Below are 15,539 nucleotides of genomic sequence, written 5' to 3'. Positions count from 1 at the left end.
GTTTCATCTTCGTCTATTTCAGCTAAAATGTTATTATTTTCTAAATAGCGTTTATAATAAAAAATATATAATTTGGGTCTGGTATTTCATAATTGATTATATGTAGGAATATTTTGAATAAAAGAAAAGTTCTATGTAAACTATTATTTTAAATATAATTCTTCTTTAACAGTTTCAGTAGTATGACACAAACACAAACAAGTATCAAGTCAATTTATCGCACTTCCTATCCTGTAACGAAGTGCTCCCCCAAAACGAGGGTTGCCAGTTTACTGTTTCTTTATTCCATTATGTTTTAAACAGAAATGTCAAAGCTATCAGCCGAGTGCAGAGTGCGAAACGAACTCGCGCGCAGTGCAGCCAACTTAATAGCCGAGGGCGCGAACAATGGCCGTTGAATCAACGATAAATTCGAATTTGGAACCATAATTGTGACAAATGAGTTTATACTTTTTTAATTGGCTGATAAGTTGACTTATTTAATTAATTAAATTTAGTTTGTATTTTGTAGATCTCCTTATATGGTTTGTACCTATGTACCATTTTATCGCCAATCGCCATATTTTCAGATTTTACCTTCCATTAGTACCATATCTAGGTAAAAATAAAGAAAATTTAAGTTCTTCCACATTAGGTACATAATAAAGAAATAATTAATTTTCTCCTAAGCATATAGAATTTATATTGTTCACGTTTATACATTTTCGCCAAGAATAAAAAAAATACGATTTGTTATTTAGTCAGTAAGTATTTATATTTAAATTTTTAGGTATCAATACGAATAAGTGATGTTAGTTTTGATACTTAATCTACTCTTTCTGTAAAAATCAGGTTAGAAATGGTTAAAAGTAACTAAGTTTGTATAATGCAGTAACAAATTTTTAATTTCAACTAAACAAATTGTTCAAATTCAAAATTTTTTAATGAACTTCGGATGATATATACATCACTTATTATCGTCAAAAATTTACTTAAAACTAAGTCTACTGTGTGGTTTCCCCATCATTCTATTAAAAATAATGAAGTCATCATTTTCATATCCAATAATCATAATGCCGTGATAACATCGCAAATCGTATCTACACAAAACAATTGTTAGGGAGATTCGGTGACAAAAACGGCCTAATCAAATAGGGAGGGCTTATCGATGATCTGTGCTGTCAAACTTAAAATATGGGACATGCAGAAAGTACAAAGTTGTAACACGGATAATTTCGTTCATCGGATGTAAGCGGTGGTCTAGAAATACATGAGCCAGATTAGTATACAACATGTGGCATGAGTAGGCTTAGAATCTGGGACCTCTCAATCACAAGTGTTTACTAGACCATCACAGTTCCATCTTCCTAATATCCAGCAAAAGGAAGGCAGTGGAAACGAGACATTCAAAGTTGCTTATGATGAGTGCAATAGAATATTTATATTCCCTTTGTCTTTTATTGCCTAAATAGGCCTAGATAATGCGTTTGCATTAATTTGGTCACAGATTATACATAATAATACCTACTAATATATCTGTCCTTTCGTTATTTTATGCTGTCGACGCAATCTCCCGCCAAATTGAGATTTGATACTGGATCTGTGTACGGAATAATATCTTCCCATAGCGGGTGTTGCTATGATAAATATTTATGGCAGTGCGGTTGTATTGAATGTATTTCTGGGCTGAATTGGTCAAACCGGTTTTCTTTATTTTATATGAATATACTATAGAAAAATAATGTATGGTATTGATTAGGTACCTGGTAAAAGTCGCAGAAAGACGTTGGACGCAAGCTGCTTTGAATCCGCCTGTGTGGAAGTCCCTGGAAGTGGCCCATGCCGGTGGACTTACACTTTTAATGTTGTGCAATCAGCTGTGCTTGTTCTTATGCAACGTTTCATGCTACTTATAACCACGAAACTTATCCTCTGGAATGTGCAAAAGTTTTTTGGTTACATTATTGTTTTCAATAATCTTTCCTAAAATCGATCTTTTAAAACAAATAAGATCATGACGAAGATATGTAATTATGTTAATAGGTACAAATCATATTTATAAAAAAAACATTTTTGTTTCATCTCTTGGCATTAAAATAGCGGCCACGCAGGCCAGATTAAAACGTTAAAATGATTGCGACACGTGTCGCACATGCGTCGGCCACTAGCGAATGACAGCTAAACAAACATGGCTGCCGATACCGAAATTCCAAAATCAAATCGTTATTAATATTATATCTACAAACATTGTTCTTTACTAAGGGCATTGCGCAAATATATTTTTTTGTAATTGCTCGTTCCCCTATTTTGTGCAAGTTGTTTAATTTTGGGGGAATGATTTCTTAGATAAACTTTTGCGGTTTTGTTTAGTTTGCTAATTAATTAATGTGGGATCGAGTTGTGATTAGATTGTTGTAATATACCTACAAATGTAATTACATTTCAGCCCCACTGCAAATATATAATATACTAGCAGCCCGCTCAGGCTTCGCTCGGGTAAAACCATAAAAATAAAGTAGCCTATGTTACTCCTGAAAGTTTCGTCTATCACTGTGCCAAATTGTATCTAAATCCGCCCAATACCTTTTGAATGAATTTCTTACAAATAAAAAAAACAAAGAAAAATACAAATCTTTTCTCTTTATAATATATAGTATGGCCTACCAACAAATATAGCACAGTTTCAAAATATACCTAATTGTAATTGCAATAAGTTCTGAAATTAGAAACATTCATAATTACTTTCCTGTTCATTCCTTAAGGAACTATACACGCATCTTGTAGATTCAAATAAAGAAAATCATAAGATCCATGTTTATGGTAGACGTACGGTTAATCTTCGTAGCTCAGACGCAGACCTGGCGAACAAATCCGTAGCTAGTGCTACGAAAACATAGCGGCTAACAAATGAATACCACCAAAAACATTTTCATGTAAAAATGTTGCCGAGACTAGTCTAGTTTGCGTCACAAACTCTACACTTTAGTCAAAATGTATGAAAAAGTGGTCAGATCTAATGTAAAGCCAAGATTCTTGATATATGCGCCTTAATTTTACCATATCTAACTTCACATACTCTATATTCTAGTTAGAACATGTAGCTTAGCCGTTTCGTTACTACTTTCGTACTTAACTAGAATGTAGAGTATGTGAAGTTAGATATGGTAAAGTTAAAGCGCACATATCAAGAATCTTGGCTCTTCATGAGATCGTCCTGTACAAGGAGTACAGGAGTTTTACCGCCTAATGTTGGATTATTTGTGTGTATATCTATATTTTTAAATTTACGATTTCTTATGTTAATACCTGACCTACATATCTGTAACAACGTTAATACTCGACACTACTTTCTACAAATGACAGATAGAATACTACTTGGAATAAAGCATGGCTTTGTTTTTTTTTATTTACAATTATTTTTACATTTTATTTATGGATTGCACCAGTCAGCTTTAACCTGTGCGCCCCTGACGTTTGGACAAAATAACGTCGTTTTCCTGCTAAAGTTAAAGTTAACGTCAAAGTTGACTGGTGCAACCAACACAAAGTAAATAAATCATTTTACGATCATAGAACGTCACCTCACAATCACTTGTTTCGAAATCCACCTGAAGTATTTTTCAATTTTCGCCGCTGTAAAGCGCAGTTCACACTACCTCAGAGATCCAGCGCCGCTCGGTGCGGACTCGGCTTTGTGATGCAGATAACCTTAATCCGTGTCTGTCGGGTACGTGTCAACGCCAGCCGCAGCGCGGCGCTAGCTTACGGAGGACATGCCTATTTAAAAACGACCTAGCATTCATTGTTTCTGGTAAATAAACATTTATCTATACTATTATCATAAGCGTTTTTTGAGTTTGTATATTTGTGGCGGGTAATCACCGAAACTACCGAACCGATTTCAAAAATGCTCTCTTAATTTGTAAGTACTGTGGTCAATGTTAATTTTATGAATTTTATGAATTGATTTTGGAAATCATTCTTTCCTCAAAAAAATAGGATTATGATGACAGCGCGGCCGGAGTGGTCGAAACGCTCGGAGAACCACCCAGAGATCTCGAGAGAAGTAAGAAAGAGAGAGATTATTTTAAAGAAGGTCCTCGCTAGACTATCGTGGGAGATGCAAGCAACAGCGCGAAAGGATTATGAAGGGCTGAGATAGCAATTTGCGGCGTACTTAATTACAAGATAAATTTGTATGTAAATGAGAGCCGAGAGTACGTTGGCGTCGTGTCGTTTGCATGAAAAATATAACCTGATTTTCAGATGGATGTAAATTGCGACGCAGTTTACTTGATGTATGTAATTTTAGTTATTTAAACTTTATCGCACGATATAAAAGTTAACAATATGTGGACTTAATGCCTTATGGCATTCTCTGGCTGTCAAACCTTGGGACCAAACATAAGAATCTTTCTTCTTTATCCCATATCCCATTTGGGGTCGTGGCTCCACATACACCTGCGCCAGAGAACCAGCTCCATTGTCATGGAGTTTATATTTTGCCTCTGGATCTTTATTATTTATTTATTGTGTTCAACACTGATACGTTATGCTTAGGTTTATATACTTTTAAAGCACATGCAAATATATTTGAATTTAATTATTCTCTTCGAAATCTCAGTCATTGCTATGAATTAAAGCTAACAAATTAGTATTCTATTCCATGTTTGTTTGTTCGTCTTTATATCGAAAACTTGGACTCGTTATAAACTACCATAATAGGGAAGTTTATCATGTTCCAAACAGCAGATTTGACTATTAATTAAAACTAACTAAAACTAAACAATATGGCTGTCTTTATCTTGGTAACAATAAAACAAAAAGGACAATATTATTTGATTTCAAAAATTTGTCTCCTCATGGCAATGCTTAATATTGTGGAAACAAAATAAACATTTTATATATACTTACCATATAGCGGGTAAACGAGCATGCGAGTTGCCTGATGGTAAACAAACACGGCAGTCCATGGATACCAAAAACCCGCTACGGATCACCGATGCGAATGCGATTTTTAAGAAAGTGATAGACTTTTCTTGAAGATCCAATGTCGAACTGAAGTTATGTAAATTTTTTTACACTGCACAAATGTTAGTGTTTGTCAGGTATGGACGATAAATCTGAGTCGGTATCTAAAAAAATTGATGTCAAAAAATGACAAGATTTTTTTCAGTAGACTTCCATTTACTAAGTTTGTGCAGTAAATAAAAAAATACCATATATATATTTATTTATTTTCGTAATATTATTATCTAGGTAACGATAAAAAATTCCACCAAAATAGTGTTGTAATAGCGTGCCATCAAGAAATTATCCGATATTATCGGTAACTTCATGCAGAACCTGCCGCGCCGGCAGCCGGCAGCCGGCAACCGACCGTGAAATAGACCACTCTTAACTTTTCAGTTCTAGCTAGTGATATGTTGGACATCGTTACAACTATACTAACTTCAAATTTATATTTTGTACATAAATTTGTTAAAACATAATTCAAATAAATTACATCCGAATTAGAAATAAGATATGTTAAATAAATCTAAGAAAATGTTTGTTGGGAAATGAAACCTTTTGCGTCCGCAGTATCATAATTTATTAACATGTAAAAATGCCAAAACATGTAAAAAAAATGAGATGAAAAAGATCTGGTCGCGAACGGGAATCGATCCCAACACCCTGCATATTTGGGGCCCTTACCACTGAGCTATTGAGCTGTTTATTGTACACTCACATTAACTTACCTGAATTCATTGCAATCACTATTTTTACAACCTACCAACTTATGTTTGGTCCACACAGGGAAGCCTGTCACGTTTTTGATTAGACGCGCATGAAATGTTTATACATTGTAATGTTATTTATTTTCGTCTTCCATTATTACTTATAGGTAATAATTAGTATTGACATAAATTTCGGGTGTATAAAAATATTGCCACTAAAAAAACGGAACTAAACGCCTTTAAGCGACATGGAAATCAGACTCGCAAACCGCAGCCCGCGGGGTGTTCAACCGCGAAATAGCTCCTCTTACCGATCGATTGGAGGCCCGCTCTGTTCCAGGACGGGGTTTTAGGATATGACTAAAATATCAAGATAACTAAATATTTGTAGGTATTTTTTTAAGGTTTTTTTAGACCTTCGGTTTTCGGTTATAGGTATTTTAAGACTTTCGGTTTGGTTTCGTTATTAAATACTAACTTCACGTTCCGGCTTCGCTCGAGTAAAACCATATATATATATATATATATATATATATATAAATAAAGATCTAAGCATACATGACGATAGACAGCAGAAAGCTATTTTGTTTTTGAAATTTATTTATTTATAATATAAGTTATAAGGCATTCAGAAAGAACAGGCCGGAGGTGGCGCAAGATAGATAGAAATAGAAGGGGATAAGACAATAATCATTTCAAAACAAATTAAGGCATAATGTGTCACCCTGAAACCTATAAAAAGAAAGTAACATAAAATTGTACCTTTTTACAGAAAACAATTACAATTTGCATCAATTTTGAATATTGCTGACGTAAGTCCATAGTGTAGTTATGGCATAACATCCTAACCCTACTCGGCTGAATCGACAATATAATCTGTTTAAAATGCTATTATAAGCAGTATTTAGCACGTGCCGCACACACGTCCGTTTGCTACGGCTACTGCTTGTGTGAATACCTCCTAATGTTAGGGTTCGGTATTATATTAGAAAGTTAATAAGACCTGAAATAATTGCGATAGAAATAAAATGAAAATGTTACTATATTTTTAGTTGTTTATTCTTGATAAATAAAAAGGTACTTATGATTTATTTTAATTAAAAAAAAGCAGTTTTTACTAATGTCTACATAATCTCAATTATAAAATACATATTGAAAATAATAGTGAGATGAAAAAATTCTGGTGACGAGCGGGAATCGCATTACGTTCCGGTTAGGCAGGAGCGACCCAAATTAATTGCAAAACGCCTTTATTACCATTTCATAACGATTCGTGCAGGGTAACTTGACATGCGGTCGACTGTACTAAATAAGTGCAATAGCTCTTCCTAAGCAGTTACTTGCCCATTTAAGAAGCCAACAGGAATTCAGAATTCGCCATTGTTCGTTTCGCTTAAGTTTCTATAATTTTAATTATCCCGGTTTTCTTTATCAACTACCTACTACCTCATACTACCTACCTACCAACTACGTCATCCCTTATCCCATGTCACTTAGAGTCTCCTCGTACACTTCTTTATCAACTGACTAGCTTCGTTCCCGTGTGAATTTTGAGATAAAATATAGCCTATAGCAATCTTGGATAATGTATTTTTCTAATGGTGAATTTTTGAAATCTGTCCGGTCGTTTCGGAGATTACCCGCCTCAAAGTCACAAACGCTTACTTCTTTATAATAATAGTATAGATATAAAAAGGAGTTAGGAGTGTCGAAAGAGGTCTTAGCCAAGAGGCAGACTGAACTCAGAGACATTTTGTAAAAACAACAACTGAGACAAGAGTTCAGGATAAAATACTGAATAAATATTATATAAAAAATACGTTTTATCCAAAAAAAGATCCGATTAAAGCCATCTTGACGACCTCGGTGGCGCAGTGGTAAAGTGCTTGCCTCTGAACCGAGAGGTCCCGGGTTCGATCCCCGGTCGGGTCATGATGGAAAATGATCTTTTTCTGATTGACCCGGGTCTTGGATGTTTATCTATATATGTATTTGTTATAAAATATAGTATCGTTGAGTTAGTGTCCCATAACACAAGTCTCGAACTTACTTTGGGGCTAGCTCAATCTGTGTGATTTGTCTTAATATATTTAATATATATCTTGAAAAAGCCGCAGGCGATGCCCCAATACAATTTTCGCCCTTATTAAATGTCCATCGAGGCGTGTGATTGAAAAATAGATCACCACTGTTTAACATCACAATGGACGGATTAATGCTTATTTCACGCGAATCACTGCAGATATATTTTATTTTTAAATACTGGTTTAAATGGGCCGAAGAATTGGAGGAGGAAAACTATTTAGTTTTATTATTGTGAGGTAATGAGACGTTGCGACTTTGAGATCAGTCACAACTACACAAGATCGAGGTCGAAAACAAATAAGCGTCTATTAAAATAATTATATTTTTTTTAACTATTTTACAAAATAATGGAAATTACGTTGATTTCTTAACTGTTACTGATAGCATCAAAGTTCCACACGCTTGAACACGTTGTTCGTTTATGATTAGCGTTTTACAACTGTAAAAATATGAAAATTATACCTCCTTTAACAATTTACCAATTATAACTGAAATCATTCCAATCAATTAATTTTAGAATAATTTATTTTAATATAGTAGGTATATTTGTGTCGAAAAAATGAAATGTAATGTAGATTTCAAGGCGTCGTTCTAAGACACAAACTTTGGCACGAATTTTCCAAGTCCAATTTCATTAAACTTGATGGCAACACTGACGGGAGATCAGGAGTTTCTGAGAAATGAGACGGCAAAATATGAGGTTTGTTGAATGCATTCCTTGAGTTTTATTGCGGGTTAGTGTACCTAGGTAGTAATAAAAATACATGTTGTTTTCGCAAAATTGAATGTTTGAAAACAAAGAATTCACAATTAATATTTTTAAATAAAATAAAAATTGTATTAGATTAAAAAGCATCTATATCTTAAAAATAACTTATAAATCAATAATACCTAAAAAAACATGAGCAGCATTCCCAACCTTTCTATGAATTTTCTTAGCTTATAAATTCCTTCCAGAAACAATTTAAACTGAAAAAAAAACGTATTAAAATAAACCAGCAAGTTAATAGCGGTCGTTGAACTAAATGGCTGGCGTGTGCACCGAGCTAGCTATGACTATGATTCCTTTTAAAAGCTCGAAGCTTGCCGGATCTGCCTAAATATGCAGCTTTTAAATGAAGTCTTACATAAAGCGCGTTTCCATTAACAATCTACTTTTTACATTTTGAAAAATCACTGGCTTTTTTATTAGTCTATGGTATCTCACTGCTGGACGCAAAGGCCTTCCTAAAAGGCTAACGTTTTAAAGGGAAAAATATGCATAGTATAATTTTTTATTCGAGCTTAGTCTCCGCGTAGTTTCATTTTAGATTACTTTTTCATTTCTTTTTTTATTACTTTAAGACATTATTGTTATACGTAGACATTACTTGCCGACCCCATTTGGTAAGGGCCAAAAAGCTAAAGGACGACTACTAAGAGGCAATATTGAACTAAAGATAGCAGAATCTACACCAATAGCGGGGCGGCTGCAGAGCCAAGGCTGTCTCTTCACAACGATTGAGCGAATAAAAATAGCATAGCAAAGTATATTTTCTCGTTTCGTGTAAGAAAACGCGAACGCGCACTCTCGCCTCGGCTTGTGGAGATCCAGCGCGCGATTTATTAAAGAACTGAGTTCCCAATTACCGACGACTCCTGACGGTTAAGTGGCGCACTCGGCGGATTTCGCAACGGGTTTGGCCGGATCCGCTTTATTGATAGATTAACGTGGATATTTCTTTCTGACGTCACTGGCTAAGTGGAGATTCATACTGCAGTGTTATACTAACGATAGATAATTAGTGAGTATTGTTTTTTAATAGGTATTAATTTCATTAGTTTTGTTCCTCGAATTTAGTAGATAAGTTTGTGCACGTTAAGTTTGAAAATTGATTATCTATGTATTTACGATTTTCGTATCGCTTAACGAAAGAAAAATACTATAAGTACCTATTGCAAATTTGATAAACAGGTAGCTGCGCTCCGGGGCTTCGCTTCCGTGGGAATTTCGAGTTAAAAAGTAGCCGATGTATTACTCTAGGTAATATTCTACCCGTGTACCAAATTTTATAAAAATCGGTCCATTAGATTTGACGTGTAAGAGTAAAAAAACATACACACATACATCCTCACAAACTTTCGCATTTATATGATTTGAGTTGAGTTGGTTTTAAGTTTTACTTTACTTCTGATTAAAATGTACTAAAGTTTTTACCTTTAACTTATGAATAAAATCTGTTTTCTGAATGTAGTCTAGTAGACATCATAATCACAATTCAACATCTACTCTCGATCCCTCTCTACTCGACCAAAACAGTTCCTTGTAAATGTTTGCATTTTGCATAATAAACGACATCTCCAGAACTTCTTACTTTGAAACGGCTAAACTTCAAACTTTAACTCCTTGTCATAAGGTACGATTTGCCATGATAATGTGTCGGGATTCTGATAGTCTTCACTCACTGAGGGTTCTTTAGTATGTAGTAGTTCGCGGGACGTATTCATCAAATATGTAACGGACGTTCGATATTTCCGAGCACATGCAAAAGAACCTCCGACACGACGCCATTTTGTTTAGATTGCGAATGTGATGGAGTGCGACCGGAAGAAGCCTGACCAGGGTTACCAAGAAATAAAAATGAAATTTACATATTTTTGGGAAATAATATTAAAATTATTTTTGTTTGTAGCAGATCTTACTCTTATTTAGATCTTGTCGAAGATCTTAATTGATTCATGTGTAATTGTTTACATTTTTTACTTTTGTTTCTTTTTTAATAAAACAAGTAGGTGTTTACTTTCTTGCAACACGACACTATCCGAATATCAACCTTATCCTCGAATCTTAGAATTTAAATTATATTCTACAAAAGTAGTGGGACCTAGATTAAACAAAAAGTGAAGATACGTTACTTACATCGACAATTAAAAACTGAAGTATGTTTTTAACCGATGGTTTGATATTTAATTGACGGCTTATTATCACTTGTTATTATTTGCTATGTATTCAGTTTGCCCCTTCTAGGTATAACTATCAGAATAATACAGGTACCATTGCAGAACGGGACTCATCTTATATAAACACGAAAATAATGTACCTACTTATTTTAGTTTCACTCTTCCCGGGTAACCATGTAGCAGGAACTTGAATCTTAAAAAAAATTAAAAGTAATTCTTTAACACGTTAGGTTACTTTTTTGGTAATTTATTGAAAACAACACTTTAAAATGGTGTTTTATAAACGTCGGGAGGTTTCGCACTTGCCCAGCAATTAAAATAATTGAATTAAATAACCTATGTAATTACTATCGATTAATTTATCAATTAATCGATAGTAATTACATAGGTTATTTAATTAATGTATGGAAAAGGGAAAAAAGTTTTTCACTTGTTATTATTTGCTATGTATGTACACGACTTTACACGACTCATGTTTCTTATGCCAAAGATAGTCACCTGAATCCTACCAATTGTTACTCAATTTCCGTCCCAGACCTATCTGCTCTTTTCCATCGCTGCCATGGACACACCTAATTTGTTGCTGAAATAAAGCTGTAAATAAAAGCGTCGCGATAAAGTTTATCACAAGATAGGACAAAATGGCGCTCGGCGCATCTGTTGGCGACGGTAATGTAGATTTTAGCGTCTCAACTACACTTCTCTTTGGTAGAAGCGACTATTTATATACTTAGTTGTCTTTGTGTTGATTACTCTAAGATTTGCAAGCTTTTCTCAACTCTTTTCTCATCTATTTCACATGGTTTGGGGACATTAGCACACATACTTATTTGTTATTGATAATCAATAGTAATATTTTAAAATAAATTTGATTGCTTATCATGCATCCTAGTCGACGTCAACCCTTTTTCAGTTTGCCCCTTCTAGGTATAACTATCAGAATAATACAGGTACCATTGCAGAACGGGACTCATCTTATATAAACACGAAAATAATGTACCTACTTATTTTAGTTTCACTCTTCCCGGGTAACCATGTAGCAGGAACTTGAATCTTAAAAAAAATTAAAAGTAATTCTTCAACACGTTAGGTTACTTTTTTGGTAATTTATTGAAAACAACACTTTAAAATGGTGTTTTATAAACGTCGGGAGGTTTCGCACTTGCCCAGCAATTAAAATAATTGACACTAGAGAGCCGGTACACGCGTGTCAAATTACACCGCGTCGCGTCGGGCGCGCTAACGTGTTACGTATGATTAAATGTAAATTTCTGCCCATTAGCTCACGACACGCACATAAACTAAAATAATACAGATGTATTTTTTTAAGGAGCACAAGGAATATAAGTAAGTATATTATTAAAAAATACAATATTATGCTAAAATATTATTAAGGAACTCGTATTGCGATTTTTCAGCCTGGATTTATACTCTTCGGCTCCGACGCAGCGGCTGAGGAAGAAACCGGGAAAATACTCAGATCTTCTTTTCACATATGTTAATTGCTAAGTATCAGATTTTATTCAAATAGCTTAAAGCCATCTAACATGACTACCTACCGCGTCCAATGGCAAGTAATCGCCTACAAACTTAACCTGTCAACCAATGTCACGATGTTTTTCTACAGCGGAAGCAACTGGTGGTTTATCAAAACGACATGCAAGAGTCATATTGGTATAAGTACTTACATACTTATGTGACACCAGTAGGATTCAAACCTGGGACCTTTCGATCTCAGGCGGACGGTCTTTACCACTTGATCCCCACCGCAAATATTGCACCAAAATATTTAATTTTCTTCCTTTCATATTAAAAGCTCAATAAAATAATTTGAAAGCGATCCATCTGTAGTTCTCAAGCTTTGTCTTTAACAGTGTTGCCAGCGCTTTGATCGCGTCACGGAGTACACACCATGGAGGATATTTGATCATGGCGGCTGGAATAGGTTGACCCGATTTGCGTATTATCCAGACTGATCCTGTTGACAGGTGTGATTAGTAATGTGCCGCTTCCAGAAAAATCCCAGTTCTGTGGGAACTTTTATGTAAACGGGAATGGTAATATTCCCCTTTCCCGTTCCCGGAAAGTAACATTACCAGTGTTTAGTCTAAGTTATAATTATTTTATCTGAATAAAGTAAGTATTTGGATTTTCGATTAGGTTTCGAAAAGAAGTGGTTAATATGTCGAAAAAAAACCATGCCACCATAAATATATAGTCCCAAATTATACTTACCTACCTATATAGCTCACATTAAAATTAAATAATGTAAGTGCTTTTACGCTGTAAAGGAATGCCGAAAATCGAACAACTGCATTTTTTCGAACATATGAGATTCGTCTCTATAAATAAAGCCTTTCAATAGTCTTCTATAATTCTTCCACAAAAAAACAACTATTATTTCATCTCCTTTAAATGATGATGTTACTCTTGAAGTTCCCGCGTTTTATTCCACTGTGACATTTATTGTTTTTTAATGTAGTGGTCGACAGCGTTTGTCCCAGTGTCACGCGTCATAACCTGACGTAAAGATCGCTTTCATCTTTTTTTAAACGCATCCGTCAAAATGTAACGACTTTTAACTGTGCTTTTAACATGGTACGTGCGCTCATAAATTGGCGCCAAGTTCAGCAGACTCACCTTTGTGTAAAAAACGAATGCAAAACCTGAGATTATATACATGGATAATAATTATTAAAAAAATACCAAAAAAGTTGTCATATTATGAACTGGTTCAGTTAAATAACTGCAGTTTATAAATATTGCATTATTCTTTTTATATCACATATTAATGGTCGATTAAAGAAAGTATTTCTAGCAAAGCTGCACATAAAAAAATCTTGGTTGTCATATTTTTGCCGCGCATTGTGGCTGTCAGCTGTCAAAGATCACAGACTCGTCGACACGAACGACGACACAGAGCCACTACCATTTGTCACTTTTAATTGCGTGGTTCGAATGTTGTATTGTGAAACCAATGTGAGACACGTTGTTTGTGCACCTATTTTTGATTTTACATTTATTATTTTAGTAGTTTATAGTTTATTATTGTCAACATCTATATTTGAATCTTATATTTGAATATTCTTCAGGTTTTTCACTGCAATTATTTAACTGACTGGAGCCTAGGACAGATTTAGTATGAGGGTCACCTATATCTTACCTATAGTAACATATCAATGGGTCGCAAATTACTGATACCTAGCAGAATGCTGGCAGAGCTATTCAATCCTAATCCTTACTATCCTAATCCAACTTCCTAACTAATATTGTAAGTATGGAGGACATAGGGTACATGCAGAAATTCACTCGGGCGAAGCCGCGGGCAAAATCTAATATTTAATAACAAATTCACAGAAGAAACTACCTGCTCTTTAAGATCTTAGATGTTCTTGACAACAATATATTACACCAATAAATGTTTCAAGAAATTCCTAACGCATATTTTCATTTCAAATGTAAACGTTCAAAAGTCGATATTTATGAAATTAAGTTGTTACAACGGCGATCAAAGGATTTGACGCGCGACGAAAGGTGTAACGATTATAACACCGCGTTTTATAACGTTTCGAATTCTAAATATTTCCGGATGGCGCCATTTTATTTGTTCATAGTTCATAGAAGAAAAACGTTACATAAATTAAATTAAGTTTAGTTGCAAATTCAAACTACTGACCTACTGACAAGATATTTTGTAATTAACTACATCATTAATTTCATATATTCAGTGGTCATTAGGTAGGTACGTCTTTCAAATTGGTAGATAAAATATAAAATCAAAGTGATAAAAATAATGGAAACTTCGCGATCACGAACATATATCAAGCTAAAAATGTACGAAGCTGTATAAAAACTTTCCATTATTGAATATTAAGAATATTCAGTGGTCTTAAAAAAATAATATTTGAACCGCGCAATAACAACCAGTAATCGTAGCTGAAATATCGCCAATAATATTCACTTACAAACCTATTTTCTGTTACAAACATGAGCCAAATATCAATGCGAATCTAATGAGCACCATCCAGGCAATAACAAGCCCATTTATACAGCTATAAACTGAATACGTCGTCAGTGGCGCGCGGCGGTTTCAACGTCGCGGTTTGACACACAATTAAAAATGACAGATGACAGCCGCCATCTTGCAAACGCTCAAAGGCGCCGACACGCGCCGCCGTTCTCTGAAACTCCTGAAAAAACGTCGCATATTTTTAGCTTGTTACATGTTTTTTTCACATGTCAATCAGTCTCTTACGAAATTAGTCATGATTTATTTTTTATCTGTAACTGTCTCGTCATACACAATATTTACTCGTTTAAAATTATGGGTATCTTATGAAAGTTTTGGATTAATAAATTCAAAAAATAATTAAACGTAGCTAGTGCTCTGTGCCTATTTGGAAATTATAGTCAAGCTCTCCTTGGTAGACTTTTACGATCTGTGCCATAGTATCTTTATTTATCTTCAGATATCACCGGAAGAAATTAACTCATTGCATCATCCCTAACCTAATGATCTATTGATTGGTAGAGTATAAAAAATTCCTTAAGGTCCACCAATTTACCTTTTTTTATTACTGTATGTAATTTAATTTTGAAATAAATAATTTTCTCATGATTGAATCCTATTGATAAGACGAAAGATATTTTTTCTCAAAATATCGTTTCGAAAAAAGACTAATCCATATGGTAGTATATATATAGTCATAAATATACTTGTAGGTACTCTCGTTTGCTATGGGAGGCGAACCCGCGAAATTTGTCTCTTTATAAAGGAGTCCAACGTGTTCGATTTCTTAGGTCCATTAATGGTTT

General features: G+C 34.4%; 1 long non-coding RNA gene across 1 annotated transcript; it reads right to left on the bottom strand.

Annotated features, from left to right (window-relative positions):
* Window positions 1–486: 486 nt before the first annotated feature.
* LOC128680506 (uncharacterized) lies at window positions 487–5,077 on the bottom strand. The gene is made up of 4 exons (XR_008405869.1): window positions 4,894–5,077; window positions 3,561–3,756; window positions 1,743–1,911; window positions 487–594 (listed from the first exon to the last, which is right to left on the bottom strand). It is a non-coding gene; the product is annotated as an uncharacterized LOC128680506 (long non-coding RNA).
* Window positions 5,078–15,539: the final 10,462 nt, after the last annotated feature.

Source organism: Plodia interpunctella, chromosome 24 (assembly GCF_027563975.2).
Source record: "Plodia interpunctella isolate USDA-ARS_2022_Savannah chromosome 24, ilPloInte3.2, whole genome shotgun sequence".
NCBI lineage: Eukaryota > Metazoa > Arthropoda > Insecta > Lepidoptera > Pyralidae > Plodia > Plodia interpunctella.
The sequence above is the reverse complement of the archived record's forward strand: the minus strand, read 5'-3'. Positions and strand labels throughout refer to the sequence as shown.